Raw genomic sequence first — 16202 nt, forward strand, 5'->3', positions numbered from 1 at the left:
GCGCCCATGTCCAATCAACCGCCACGCGGCGCCCAAGGCCGCAGACTGTTAGGGCCCGCGACGCTTCGCACTTGCCCTTTCGCCTCTCTGCTCAGCCAAGTCCGGGCGCGCCATGGGCCCGGGGGCTACTGTCGGCGTTCTGGGAACGGGGGTCCCCAGACTTGCCTGCCTGCGGCCTGCGGTGTGGCTCAAAGAAGGCCCAGCACAGCCCATCTTCATCGACACAAGCTCAAGACCCTCGCGAGGGGCCAAGACTTGCGGGGCGGACGGCAAGGAGCTTCCTCAGGCACGGCCTCGTCAGGATGGCTCATGAGGAGGCGGAGAGTTCAAGGCGGGGTACCTCACAAGGTGCCCATGACGCAAGCCATGATGACCAAGGGCGCCAGTCGGGCGCCAGCCCGCGCAGTGTCCTCCCTTTCCTCTTTGGTGCAAAGGGAGCAAGCGCAGGCGAGAGCATCAAGCAAAGGCATCCGTTTCGGTGCAACAAGACCAAGACCAGCCCAACGGCTGGAAGGAAGTCATTGTGGAGCCCAAACAGGCGTCACCACCAGAGCCTTTGGCAGACGAGGACCAACTTTAGTCAGGATAAGTGTACCCGTTGTTCCCTTCAAAATGGCCAATTGTTGGCGCCCTTCCCGCTTAATACACCATGCTGACGAAGTACACCAGGTGCTCGACGAGGCTTGGGGCGTCGGCGCTGGTGGTGCCTTCCGGAGGCTGTGGCGCGTGCTGAGGCGACGGGACCTCCGGAGGTTGGTTGCCCGGTGGAAGAGCTTTCTCCGCTTCCGGCGCGCTCCTCTGCGGCGGCTGATCCTCCTCAGCCGTGGCTGCGACCTCTGTGAGTCCTTTTTGGTCCTGCTTCGCCCTAACACGTGCAGCAGCCGTGGCTTTGATCCGATGCTTCTCCCTAACCGCCACCAGAGCCACGCTGGTGGAGTAAGGAGTGGCGGCGAGATAGAGTACTAACGGCTCTTGAGGGCGTGGGGCCACCATCACCGGAGGGCTGGTCAAGTATCTCTTGAGATCCTGGAACGCTTTGTCGGCTTCTTCAGTCCATTCAAAGGGCCCTTTCTTCTTCATCAGCTGAAAGAAAGGCAGCACTCGCTCTCCTAACCTGGAGATGAAGCGCCCCAGCGCAGTCACGCGCCCCGTGAGCTTCTGCATTTCTCTGAGGGTCTTCGGTGGGCTCATGTCCTCGACTGCCTTGACCTTTTCTGTGTTGGCCTCGATGCCTCGGTGAGACACGAGGAAGCCCAAGAGCTTGCCCGAGGGGACTCCAAACACACACTTCTCCGGGTTGAGTCGCAGGCTCACTGCGTTGAGGCTCGCAAAGGTTTCTTCCAGGTCCTGTATCAGGGTCTTGGCCTTGCGAGACTTCACTAAGATGTCATCGACATAAGCCTCCACATTCTTCCCGAGCTGCGGGCCCAAGGTGATGTGCATGAGTCGCTGAAAGGTTGCTCCCGCGTTGCGCAGTCCGAACGGCATGCATGTATAGCAGTACACCCCACACGGGGTCAGGAAGGTCGTCTTCTCCACGTCTTCCACCACCATCTTGATCTGGTGATACCCAGAGAAGGCATCCAAGAAGCATAACAGGTCACACTCAGCGGTGGAATCGACGATTTGATCGATGTGAGGGAGCGGGAACGGATCTTGCGGGCATGCTTTGTTGAGGTTGGTGAAGTCGACACACATGTGTTCCTTCCCTCCCTTCTTTGGCACAACCACGGGGTTGGCCAACCAATCTGGGTATCGGACCTCGCGAATAACCCCCACGGCTTCTAGCTTGCGGGTCTCCTGGATGATGAAGGCCTGCTTTTCAGTGGACTGCCTCGTCGCCTTCTGCTTCACGGGGCGCACGTTGGGACACACATTGAGGTGGTGCTCGATTACGCCCCGTGGGATCCCTGCCAACTGATTGGGCTCCCAGGCGAACACCTTCTTGTTTGCACGCAGGAACTTGACCAGGGCTTCCTCCTGCTCGGGCTCGAGGTTGGTGCCTATGGTGAAAGTGGCGTTAGTGGACTCGTCTTCGTCGACAGGTACCTGCTTGGTCTCTGCCTTGTCTTGGGTGAACAACAACTTCTTCTTGGTCGGCGCAGCCCCCTTGGGCTTGGGGGTTTCTGCATCGGCGGGACGCGCTGCCGCCGCCGTCTTGAGGGCGAGCTTGAGTACTCGTAGCGCACCTTCGGTGTCCCCGGGCACGGTGAGGACGCGTTGCTCCCGGGCATCTTCATGAGGTTGTACGCCGGGTGAGTCGCGACCATGAATTTGGCCATTGCCAGAAGGATTGTCGGGAGTTCATGATGTGTTTCACGTTTCCCAGTTGAAGAAGTGCCACGCAGAGATGGCCGATATTCCTCTGATAGATACAGTGCCACTGGAAGCAATTCAGTTAGACAGTGATTTGACCTATGAAGAGAAGTCAGACAAGATTCTCGAGTTTTCCAGCCGAGTTACTCGGAGCAAGGTTATCAAGTTTTGCAAAGTTCAGTGGAGCCACCATACCGAGGAGGAAGCCACCTGGGAGCGAGAACAAGATCTCCGTAGAGACCACCCGAACCTTTTTGCTGACCAACCTGAATCTCGGGGACGAGATTCATCTTAAGGGGGGTAGGTTTCTCATATCCCAATTTTCAATTTGGATGTTATACATAGATCATCATATGCATATCATATTTATTCTTGCATTTGGTAGTGATCCTAGAAATCTTAAGCAACTCAAGGACCCAAGGAGAGAGTTGGAGGTTTCACAAAATTCATGTGTGAATTTATTTCAAATTTGAAGAAAGAATCAATTTGATTTTATTATTTTTCTCTCCAATTATTTCCAATATTAAAAATATATGAGAGAAGATAATAAGGCTTCTTCAATCTCAGAGAAATGTTGGAGAAAGAATTTTAAAATCAACTTGTGATTTAATTGGTATTTTATTTGCTATTTTATTTGAATTAGAAAAATATTGCATTTTTGACACTTGCATCTTAGTCCAGAAAATTTTTCGTGTTGTCCTAAATATTAGGTTTGGACGGTGAAAATTGTTTCTGGAATTTTTAGAATTTTTTTATATTTTATTAGGATTTTTCTTTCGAGCGAAAATGGTTTTTAAAAAAAGTTCTTCCCGCCCGACTAGGCCGAAGGCCTAGCCAAGAAGGCCGAGGCCAAAGCCGCCGCCGCCTTCCCCGAGTCCGGCCGGGACACGGGAGCGCCGCCGTCGCCGATCGGGACTCTGTCCCTGAGGCCGAGCTCCCCCCTTTAAATAGCGCCACCCCTTCCCGTCACCGCTGCAACCACTGCAGTCCGCGCCGCCGCCACCACCTCCCGCCGCCACCGCAAGCCCCGCCGTCACAACCGCCGCCGTGCCGCCGCCGCTGAAGCCCCCGCCGCCGCCCCGCGTGCCGCGCCGCCGCCCCGCACCACCACCCGACGCCCACGCCGCTGTCGCATCATCGCCTGCCGCCGCTGCCACCTCGCCGGAAACCCACCGCCGACCCCGCCGATTTTTAGGTAAAAACCTAGATCGTTTTTTTTAGGTTTTCGTCGGATTTTTTTTAGTAATCCGGTTCGATTATTAGATCGGTTAGTTTCGTTTTGTTAATTAATGAACATTCGTTCGTTCGTTCGAACGGTTTTCGCCGTATAAGTTCTGTTAGCGAACGTTCGCGTCGTAGGATTTTTCTTTTTAGTTTATTTTCGGCCAGGGACCTATCCGCGAATAGTTTTATCGCGATTTAGCCCCTGATCTTTAAACTAGCATAACTTTTTACTCGTTTATCCAAATTAGATGAAACCAGCGCCTAAATCTTTGTATCGTTCTGTTCTTTCCAGTTAACCAACTTGAACATGATTTTGGTACTGTAAAATCTGAGTTTTGTCCAGATTAGTAAACAATTTTGTTCCGTTCGTATTTTGAGTTTTGTTGCTCTGTTTGAGTTGAATGTTTTTGCAAATCGTAGCTAATCACATTTACCTACTACTAAGATCTAATCCACATGATAATAAAGCTGTTAGGTTTGACTCTTGTTAGTTTAAGTCGTTTGCTTGCTTCGTGTTTGATTTGGATCTTTTCTCAGTTTTTCTCGTGTTTCGTTTGAGTGAGTGCTTATGTATGCTATTGTATGTCTACGCTAGATTACCCGGAGTGCGAAGCTTGTTACTACGAATCTCTAGAGTTTGCAGATCGTCAGTAAGGCAAGTTACACTTTGACCATACTCTTTTATACCCAGTCTTTACTATGCATTAGTTTTGCCCCTCAAATATTTGCATGAGTAGGATTGGGAACATGTGGCTTTGGTTGTAGTGCTTGAGGTAGGAACCTAATACCTTTTGATCACCCCGGGAATATACTTTATGCTTATTATTGCTTAGCCATGCTCGTAGACGGGGATTGGATCGTGATTCACACATGGAAGTTTGAGAGTTATTTAATCATGGATAACATTAAGGTGGCAATTTTAATATACATCTGGGTGGATTGGTTGAGGCACCTGGGGAACCCAGTGTTGCCTGTTTTTGGGAAATCCCGGAGTACCCGTGTGATTTTTCCTATGGAATGCCACCCAGGCTCAAAGGGATCATAAGATTATTCATGCTAGAAACTTCTGTGTGCAGCAACAAGCCATTATGGGCTCTGGCATAGTTGAGTAAGTTGCGTGAGCTCTTGAAGAGGTGGACTAGCAGATGTAGGGGAAAGTAGGTGTACCGGTCCGCTCGGAGTAGAGAGTTCATGCTTCAAAAAGACTATGTCTTGATCATCCGATCATGGATGCGGTCGAGTCTTGTGGGGAAAAGTGTGCAAACCTCTATAGAGTGTATAAACTAATCATGGTTAGTCGTGTCCCCAATTATGGACATCTTGAGTATCAAGTACTTGAATCTATTGATGTGATCTCATCACGTTACTTTAGTTAATTTGATTTGGGTTAATGATGATACTTTTAATTGGGACTTGAGTTGGGGTTACCTTCTCAAATAATGGGTAACTTGGGAGTAGTTAAATAAATTTATTCCTTTGTTGTAGGGAAAAAACTAGTTGTATGCAAAATCATAAACTTACAGCCTCCACCAGCCAAATATTGCATGTAGATATAGTTCTTGCATTTCATTGCTTTACTGTGTAACTCTGCGAGCATATTCAATGTGCTGACCTACATGGTTGCAACGTCTCATGTTGCAGACTACTCAGACGACAAATAAGGTGTGATAGGTCATTCTTTTGCACTCAGCTATGCCATTGGAGTTGATGGACTCATTTACCTTTCAAGCTTCCCCAGTTATTTAGTTTAGATGGCCTTTAGCCATGATACTTTGTGTAATCATAATGTTTATGACGACTTGATGTAATAAGTGTGTGATTGAAACTCTGTTTTAATTCCTCGAGTATTGTGCGTGTCAGCATTACCGATCCAGGGATGACACTGATGCACAGCCGTTTGAGGTCTGGTCGCTACAGGATGCTTGCGAAAGGGGTTAATCATAAGTGGGATGCTTGTCCAAGGAAGGGCAATACCCAAGCACCGGTCCACCCACATATCAAATTATCAAAGTAACAAACGTGAATCACATGAGCATGACGAAAACTAGCTTGACAGTAATTCCCATGTGTCCTCGGGAGCGCTTTGCTTTATATAATAGTTTGTCCAGGCTTTTCCTTTGCTACAAAAAGGATTGGGCCACCTTGTTGCATGTTGTTTACTTGTGTTACTGGTTACCCGTTACGAATTACCTTATCACAAAACTATCTATTACCATTAATTTCAGTGCTTGCAGAGAATACCTTACTGAAAACCGCTTGTAATTTCCTGTTGCTCCTCATTGGGTTCGACACTCTTACTTATTGAAAGGACTATGATATATCCCCTATACTTGTGGGTCATCATTGAGCTAGTCACTAAGTCTGAAGTCTGCCAGTTCCATTCCAAGAAAACCCACCTGCCTGCCCAAGCGCTTCAGACAATCCCTCTATCATGGCCATTTTTGGTCTGGGGGCTCGATATCCTCGGCCCCTTCCCCCAAGCAATTGGGGGCTTTGAATTCTTGTTTGTTGCCATCGACAAGTTTACAAAGTGGTCAGAAGTGACTGCCGTGAGAAAGGTGACTGCTCAATCAGCTATCAAGTTCTTGAAAGATTTGGTGTGTCGATTTGGAGTCCTGACAAGGATCATCACCGACAACGGCACCTAGTTCATGAGCCGCGCCTTCATGCAATATGTTCATGCCCTCGGATGCAAGATCTCATTCGCCTCTGTGGAACACCCACAGAGCAATGGACAAGCTGAGAGGGCGAACGCTGAAGTGCTACGTGGACTCAAGACAAGAACCTTTGATACGCTATAGAAGCATGACAGGCGGTGGATCGAGGAGTTGCCAATAGTTCTTTGGTCCCTTAGAATGACACCAAACCGAGCTACCGGTCAGACTCCCTTCTCCCTGGTCTATGGGGCAGAAGCAGTTATCCCCATGAAACTCATTTACGGGTCACCTCGAGTACTTGCTTATGATGAAATCGTACAAGATCTGCACCGGACAATGTTGTGCTACTTGAGGAGAACCTTCTTTGGGCTGCTACGTGTGTTGCATGCTATCAGCAAGCCCTGCGTCGCTATCATAGCCATAGGGCTCATGCCCGGTGTTTTGAGGAAGGTGACCTTATCCTTAGGCGCGTTCAGTCCGCCAAGGGTACACACAAGTTATCACCAAAGTGGGAAGGCCCTTACCGGGTAGTAAGAGTCACCAGACCCGGCGCAGTCCGTCTGGAGACCGGAGATGGCACTCTGTTGCAAAACTCATGGAATATTGAGCATCTCCGCAAGTTCTACTGGGCCAGGTAGCCACCCATTTGTACAAGCCTTGCCTCAGCTGCATGTAACCCCTTGTACAAAGCTAGGGCGATGACCCCGTGCAAGAGAAAAAAAAGAAGTATTGTAGGGGGCCCCAACCTAGATTGCATGCATGCATGAGCATTCCAGATCACTGCACAAGCATTTTCATGAGCATCTGCATATGCATATAGATAGGATCGCAGCTTGCATTCATTCTCATCTACATGAAGCTGTAGGTTCTTACCATGGACTTGGCTTCAACAAGGGGGTGAGAAGATTGCCCGGCACTACGATCCCGGCAAGCCAAACAGATAAGTTCTACCTCTTGTCCATTCGTGTTCTGTAAGCTATAACTTGTGCATTAGAAAACATCACCGCTCCATCTAGACTTAGGTGCTCCCATTCCTGACCCAAACGTTGCTTCGGTCAAGGTGGTTGTAGTTGCCTTTGATAAAAGGAAGTTGGCGGGGGGCTGGCCCCTCTGTTTGTAACTCGGCAGATAAGTTTCTCCGGTAGACAAAAAGGGGGGCCGGCAGGATAAGCCAGCCGGGACAAACTCGTTTATTTACACTAAAGAGGAGGCTCACCTCTGCATGGACATATACATGCATGGGTTCCCAGCAAGATTCATCTTTTTCATTAGCATGCTGATACAAGTACATGCATTATAGAACACAAGCATGGACATGGGAGATTACATTATTTGAATTGAAATTTGGCAAGTGCCTACAAATTTAAGATTGAAAAAAGATAAGTGTCCCATGATGCCTTTGCCCTTGTCCATCTCCTACAGGACAAGGTCAAAGAGGCAGAAGGCAGGCACGGCTGGAGTCCGGCGCCTCCCTAGGATCAGGACGGCGTTGTTCCCTGGCACAGAGGGAGGATCCGGAAGAGGAGCGCGGATGGTGATGCTACCGAAGGAACAGGTGGAAAGGCACGGAGTCACCGGCAAACACGACTCATCGCTATGGTCGCCCCCTTCTTGACGCGTCATGGATTGCCGCCGTCATCCACATCACTTCCACCCGAAGACCCCAGATCGTCAGCCACACTGAACACCATGCTCTCTAGCTCTTCACCCAGGGAGCATGGTCGTCCCCAACGGCCCTGATGTCAGAAATCACCGCATGTCTCAAAGACATGTACAAACACGAGAAGCCCTCCTCCGCGAATAGAGGGTGATGCCTGGAAGAGCCAGGCCTGCCTTTGTTGGAAATATGCCCTAGAGGCAATAATAAAAGTATTATTATATTTCAATGTTCATGATAAATGTCTTTTATTCATGCTATAACTGTATTATCCGGAAATCGTAATACACGTGTGAATACTTAGACCACAATATGTCCCTGGTGAGCCTCTAGTTGACTAGCTCGTTGTGATCAACAGATAGTCATGGTTTCCTGACTATGGACATTGGATGTCGTTGATAACGGGATCACATCATTAGGAGAATGATGTGATGGACAAGACCCAATCCTAAGCATAGCATAAAAGATCGTGTAGTTCGTTTTGCTAGAGCTTTGCCAGTGTCAAGTATCTCTTCCTTCGACCATGAGATCGTGTAACTCCCGGATACCGTAAGAGTGCCTTGGGTGTATCAAACGTCACAACGTAACTGGGTGACTATAAAGGTGCATTACAGGTATCTCCGAAAGTAGCTGTTGGGTTGACACGGATCGAGACTGGGATTTGTCACTCCGTATGACGGAGAGGTATCTCTGGGCCCACTCGGTAATGCATCATCATAATGAGCTCAATGTGACCAAGGTGTTGGACACGGGATCATGCATTACGGTACGAGTAAAGTGACTTGCCGGTAACGAGACTGAACAAGGTATTGGGATACCGACGATCGAGTCTCGGGCAAGTAACGTACCGATTGACAAAGGGAATTGCATACAGGGTTTGATCGAATCCTCGACATCGTGGTTCATCCGATGACAACATCGAGGAGCATGTGGGAGCCATCATGGGTATCCAGATCCCGCTGTTGGTTATTGACTGAGAGCGTCTCGGTCATGTCTGCATGTCTCCCGAACCCGTAGGGTCTACACACTTAAGGTTCGGTGACGCTAGGGTTATTAGGAAGACTAGTATGTGACTACCGAATGTTGTTCGGAGTCCCGGATGGGATCCTGGACGTCACGAGGAGATCCGGAAGGGTCCGGAGGTAAAGATTTATATATGGGAAGTTGTCAAACGGACACCGGGAAGTTTCGGGGTCATACCGGTATTGTACCGGGGCCACCGGAAGGGTTCCGGGGGTCCACCGGGAGGGGCCACCCCTCCCGGGGGGCCACATGGGCTGCGTGGGGCAGGGAGCCAGCCCCTGGTGGGCTGGCCGCACCCCCCTCCCTTGGGCCCATGCGCCTAGGGTTGAGGGGGAACCCTAGAGGGGGCGCCCCCCTTGGCTTGGGGGGCAAGCCACCCTCTCCCCTCTCCCCTAGGCCGCCGCACCCCCCCCTAGATGGGTTCTAGGGGGCCGGCCCCCTTCTCCCTTCCCCCTATAAATAGAGGGGTGAGGGGAGGGCAGCCGCACCACCCTCCAAGGCGCAGCCCTCCCCTCCCCAACACCTCTCCTCCTCCGTTGTGTGCTTGGCGAAGCCCTGTCGGAGTACTGCCTCTCCACCATCACCACGCCGTCGTGCTGCCGGTGGAGCTGTCTTCCTCAACCTCTCCTTCCCCTTGCTGGATCAAGAAGGAGGAGACGTCTCCCGTCCCGTACGTGTGTTGAACGCGGAGGTGCTGTCCGTTCAGCACTTGGTCATCGGTGATTCGAATCACGTCGAGTACGACTACATCATCACCTTGCAAGCTTCCGCACGCGATCTACAAGTGGTATGTAGATGCAAACTCTCTCCCTTGACTCGTTGCTTAGATGAACTCATAGATGGATCTTGGTGAAACCGTAGGAAAAATTTTAATTTTCTGCAACGTTCCCCAACAGTGGCATCATGAGCTAGGTCTATGCGTAGTTCTCTTTGCACGAGTAGAACACAATTTTGTTGTGGGCGTGGATTTTGTCATCTTACTTGCCTCTACTAGTCTTTTCTTGCTCAACGGTATTGTGGGATGAAGCGGCCCGGACCAACCTTACACGTACGCTTACGTGAGACCGGTTCCACCGACTGACATGCACTAGTTGCATAAGGTGGCTGGCGGGTGTCTGTCTCTCCCACTTTAGTTGGAGCGGAATCGATGAACAGGGCCCTTATGAAGGGTAAATAGAAGTTGACAAAATCACGTTGTGGTGATTCGTAGGTAAGAAAACGTTCTTGCTAGAACCCAATTGCAGCCACGTAAAAGATGCAACAACAATTAGAGGACGTCTAACTTGTTTTTGCAGCGATTGATCATGTGATGTGATATGGCCAGAAGTTGTGATGAATGATGAATTGTGATGTATGAGATCATGTTCTTTGTAATAGGATTCACGACTTGCATGTCGATGAGTATGACAACCGGCAGGAGCCATAGGAGTTGTCTTTATTTTTTGTATGACCTGCGTGTCATTGAATAACGCCATGTAAACTACTTTACTTTATTGCTAAACGTTAGTCATAGAAGTAGAAGTAGTCGTTGGCGTGACAACTTCATGAAGACACGATGATGGAGATCATGATGATGGAGATCATGGTGTCAAGCCGGTGACAAGATGATCATGGAGCCCCGAAGATGAAGATCAATGGAGCTATATGATATTGGCCATATCATGTCACAACTATATAATTGCATGTGATGTTTATTATGTTTATGCATCTTGTTTACTTAGGACGACGGTAGTAAATAAGATGATCCCTTACAAAAATTTCAAGAAGTGTTCTCCCCTAACTGTGCACCGTTGCTACAGTTCGTCGCTTCTAAGCACCACGTGATGATCGGGTGTGATGGATTCTTACGTTCACATACAACGGGTGTAAGACAGTTTTACACAGCGAAAACACTTAGGGTTAACTTGACGAGCCTAGCATGTGCAGACATGGCCTCGGAACACGGAGACCGAAAGGTCGAACACGAGTCGTATGGAAGATACGATCAACATGAGAATGTTCACCGACGATGACTAGTCCGTCTCACGTGATGATCGGACACGGGCTAGTCGACTCGGATCGTGTAACACTTAGATGACTAGAGGGATGTCTAATCTAAGTGGGAGTTCATAATTTGATTAGAACTTTATTATCATGAACTTAGTCTAAAACCTTTGCAAATATGTCTTGTAGATCAATGGCCAACGCTAATGTCAACATGAACTTCAACGCGTTCCTAGAGAAAACCAAGCTGAAAGATGATGGCAGCAACTATACGGACTGGGTCCGGAACCTGAGGATCATCCTCATAGCTGCCAGGAAACAATATGTCCTAGAAGGACCGCTAGGTGACGCTCCCGTCCCAGAGAACCAAGACATTATGAATGCTTGGCAGTCTCGTGCTGATGATTACTCCCTCGTTCAGTGCGGCATGCTTTACAGCTTAGAACCGGGGCTCCAAAAGCGTTTTGAGCACCACGGAGCATATGAGATGTTCGAAGAGCTGAAACTAGTTTTTCAAGCTCATGCCCGGGTCGAGAGATATGATGTCTCCGACAAGTTCTACAGTTGTAAGATGGAGGAAAACAGTTCTGTCAGTGAGCACATCCTGAAGATGTCTGGGTTGCACAACCGTATGACCCAGCTGAACATTAACCTCCCAGATGAGGCGGTCATTGACAGAATCCTCCAGTCGCTCCCACCAAGCTACAAGAGCTTTGTGATGAACTACAACATGCAGGGGATGGAAAAGACCATTCCTGAAGTGTTCTCGATGCTGAAGTCAGCAGAGGCTGAAATCAAGAAAGAACATCAAGTGTTGATGGTCAATAAGACCACTAAGTTCAAGAAGGGCAAGGGTAAGAAGAACTTCAAGAAGGACGGCAAAGATGTTGCCGCGCCTGGTAAGCCAGTTACCGGGAAGAAGTCAAAGAATGGACCCAAGCCTGAGACTGAGTGCTTTTATTGCAAGGGGAAGGGTCACTGGAAGCGGAACTGCCCCAAATACTTAGCGGATAAGAAGGCCGGCAACACCAAAGGTATATTTGATATACATGTGATTGATGTGTACCTTACCAGTACTCGTAGTAACTCCTGGGTATTTGATACCGGTGCCGTTGCTCATATTTGTAACTCACAGCAGGAGCTGCGGAATAAACGGAGACTGGCGAAGGACGAGGTGACGATGCGCGTCGGGAATGGTTCCAGAGTCGATGTGATCGCCGTCGGCACGCTGCCTCTACATTTACCTACGGGATTAGTTTTGAACCTTAATAATTGTTATTTAGTGCCAAGTTTGAGCATGAACATTGTATCTGGATCTCGTTTAATACGAGATGGCTACTCATTTAAGTCTGAGAATAATGGTTGTTCGATTTATATGAGAGATATGTTTTATGGTCATGCTCCGATGGTCAATGGTTTATTCTTAATGAATCTCGAGCGTAATATTACACATGTTCATAGTGTAGATGCCAAAAGATTTAAAGTTGATAACGATAGTCCCACATACTTGTGGCACTGCCGCCTTGGTCACATTGGTGTCAAGCGCATGAAGAAGCTCCATGCCGATGGACTTTTAGAGTCTCTTGATTATGAATCGTTTGACACGTGCGAACCATGCCTTTTGGGCAAAATGACCAAGACTCCGTTCTCCGGAACAATGGAGCGAGCAACCAACTTGTTGGAAATCATACATACCGATGTGTGCGGTCCAATGAGCGTTGAGGCTCGCGGAGGATATCGTTATGTTCTCACTCTCACTGATGACTTGAGTAGATATGGGTATGTCTACTTAATGAAACACAAGTCTGAGACCTTTGAAAAGTTCAAGGAATTTCAGAATGAGGTAGAGAATCAACGTGACCGAAAGATAAAATTCTTACGATCAGATCGTGGAGGAGAATACTTAAGTCACGAATTTGGTACACACTTAAGGAAATGTGGAATCGTTTCACAACTCACGCCGCCTGGAACACCTCAGCGAAACGGTGTGTCCGAACGTCGTAATCGCACCCTATTGGATATGGTGCGGTCTATGATGTCTCTTACCGATTTACCGCTATCATTTTGGGGATACGCTCTAGAGACAGCTACATTCACTTTAAATAGGGCACCGTCTAAATCCGTTGAGACGACACCGTATGAATTATGGTTTGGAAAGAAACCTAAGCTGTCGTTTCTAAAAGTTTGGGGATGCGATGCTTATGTCAAGAAACTTCAACCTGAAAAGCTCGAACCCAAGTCGGAAAAATGCGTATTCATAGGATACCCTAAGGAAACTGTCGGGTATACCTTCTACTTAAGATCCGAAGGCAAGATCTTTGTTGCCAAGAACGGATGCTTTCTGGAAAAAGAGTTTCTCTCGAAAGAAGTAAGTGGGAGGAAAGTAGAACTCGATGAAGTACTACCTCTTGAGCGGGAAAGTGGCGCAGCGCAGGAAACCGTTCCTGTGATGCCCACACCAACTGAAGAGGAAAACAATGATGATGATCAAGGTACTTCGGATCAAGTTACTGCTGAACTTCGTAGGTCCACAAGGACACGTTCCGCACCAGAGTGGTACGGCAACCCTGTCCTGGAAATCATGTTGTTAGACAACAATGAACCTTCGAACTATGAAGAAGCGATGGCGGGCCCGGATTCCAACAAATGGCTTGAAGCCATGAAATCCGAGATAGAATCCATGTATGAAAACAAAGTATGGACTTTGACAGACTTGCCCGATGATCGGCGAGCGATAGAAAACAAATGGATCTTTAAGAAGAAGACGGACGCGGATGGTAATGTTACCATCTATAAGGCTCGACTTGTCGCTAAGGGTTATCGACAAGTTCAAGGGATTGACTACGACGAGACTTTCTCTCCCGTAGCGAAGCTGAAGTCCGTCCGAATCATGTTAGCAATTGCCGCATACTATGATTATGAGATATGGCAAATGGACGTCAAAACGGCATTCCTTAACGGGCATCTTAAGGAAGAACTGTATATGATGCAGCCGGAAGGTTTTGTCGATCCTCGGAACGCTAACAAAGTATGCAAGCTCCAGCGATCCATTTATGGACTGGTGCAAGCATCTCGGAGTTGGAACATTCGCTTTGATGAGATGATCAAAGCGTTTGGGTTTATGCAGACTTATGGAGAAGCCTGCGTTTACAAGAAAGTGAGTGGGAGCTCTGTAGCATTTCTCATATTATATGTAGATGACATACTCTTGATGGGAAATAATATAGAATTTCTGGACAGCATTAAGGCCTACTTGAATAAGTGTTTTTCAATGAAGGACCTTGGAGAAGCTGCTTATATATTAGGCATCAAGATCTATAGAGATAGATCGAGACGCCTCATAGGTCTTTCACAAAGCACATACCTTGATAAGATTTTGAAGAGGTTCAAAATGGATCAGTCCAAGAAGGGGTTCTTGCCTATGTTACAAGGTGTGAGATTGAGCTCGGCTCAGTCACCGACCACGGCAAAAGATAAAGAAGAGATGAGTGTCATCCCCTATGCTTCAGCCATAGGATCTATTATGTATGCCATGCTGTGTACCAGACCCGATGTAAACCTTGCCGTAAGTTTGGTAGCAAGATACCAAAGTAATCCCGGCAAGGAACACTGGACAGCGGTCAAGAATATCCTGAAGTACCTGAAAAGGACGAAGGACATGTTTCTCGTTTATGGAAGAGACGAAGAGCTCGTCGTAAAGGGTTACGTCGACGCTAGCTTCGACTCAGATCTGGATGACTCTAAGTCACAAACCGGATACGTGTATATGTTGAATGGTGGAGCAGTAAGCTGGTGCAGCTGCAAGCAGAGCGTCGTGGCGGGATCTACGTGTGAAGCGGAGTACATGGCAGCCTCGGAGGCAGCGCATGAAGCGATTTGGGTGAAGGAGTTCATCACCGACCTAGGAGTCATACCCAATGCGTCGGGGCCGATCAAACTCTTCTGTGACAACACTGGAGCTATTGCCCTCGCCAAGGAGCCCAGGTTTCACAAGAAGACCAGGCACATCAAGCGTCGTTTCAACTCCATCCGTGAAAATGTTCAAGATGGAGACATAGAGATTTGCAAAGTGCACACGGATCTGAATGTCGCAGATCCGCTGACTAAACCTCTCTCGCGTGCAAAACATGATCAACACCAGAACTCTATGGGTGTTCGATTCATCACAATGTAACTAGATTGGTGACTCTAGTGCAAGTGGGAGACTGTTGGAAATATGCCCTAGAGGCAATAATAAAAGTATTATTATATTTCAATGTTCATGATAAATGTCTTTTATTCATGCTATAACTGTATTATCCGGAAATCGTAATACACGTGTGAATACTTAGACCACAATATGTCCCTGGTGAGCCTCTAGTTGACTAGCTCGTTGTGATCAACAGATAGTCATGGTTTCCTGACTATGGACATTGGATGTCGTTGATAACGGGATCACATCATTAGGAGAATGATGTGATGGACAAGACCCAATCCTAAGCATAGCATAAAAGATCGTGTAGTTCGTTTTGCTAGAGCTTTGCCAGTGTCAAGTATCTCTTCCTTCGACCATGAGATCGTGTAACTCCCGGATACCGTAAGAGTGCCTTGGGTGTATCAAACGTCACAACGTAACTGGGTGACTATAAAGGTGCATTACAGGTATCTCCGAAAGTAGCTGTTGGGTTGACACGGATCGAGACTGGGATTTGTCACTCCGTATGACGGAGAGGTATCTCTGGGCCCACTCGGTAATGCATCATCATAATGAGCTCAATGTGACCAAGGTGTTGGACACGGGATCATGCATTACGGTACGAGTAAAGTGACTTGCCGGTAACGAGACTGAACAAGGTATTGGGATACCGACGATCGAGTCTCGGGCAAGTAACGTACCGATTGACAAAGGGAATTGCATACAGGGTTTGATCGAATCCTCGACATAGTGGTTCATCCGATGACAACATCGAGGAGCATGTGGGAGCCATCATGGGTATCCAGATCCCGCTGTTGGTTATTGACTGAGAGCGTCTCGGTCATGTCTGCATGTCTCCCGAACCCGTAGGGTCTACACACTTAAGGTTCGGTGACGCTAGGGTTATTAGGAAGACTAGTATGTGACTACCGAATGTTGTTCGGAGTCCCGGATGGGATCCTGGACGTCACGAGGAGATCCGGAATGGTCCGGAGGTAAAGATTTATATATGGGAAGTTGTCAAACGGACACCGGGAAGTTTCGGGGTCATACCGGTATTGTACCGGGGCCACCGGAAGGGTTCCGGGGGTCCACCGGGAGGGGCCACCCCTCCCGGGGGGCCACATGGGCTGCGTGGGGCAGGGAGCCAGCCCCTGGTGGGCTGGCC

This window comes from Triticum aestivum, chromosome 5B (assembly GCF_018294505.1).
Source record: "Triticum aestivum cultivar Chinese Spring chromosome 5B, IWGSC CS RefSeq v2.1, whole genome shotgun sequence".
Taxonomy (NCBI): Eukaryota; Viridiplantae; Streptophyta; class Magnoliopsida; order Poales; family Poaceae; genus Triticum; species Triticum aestivum.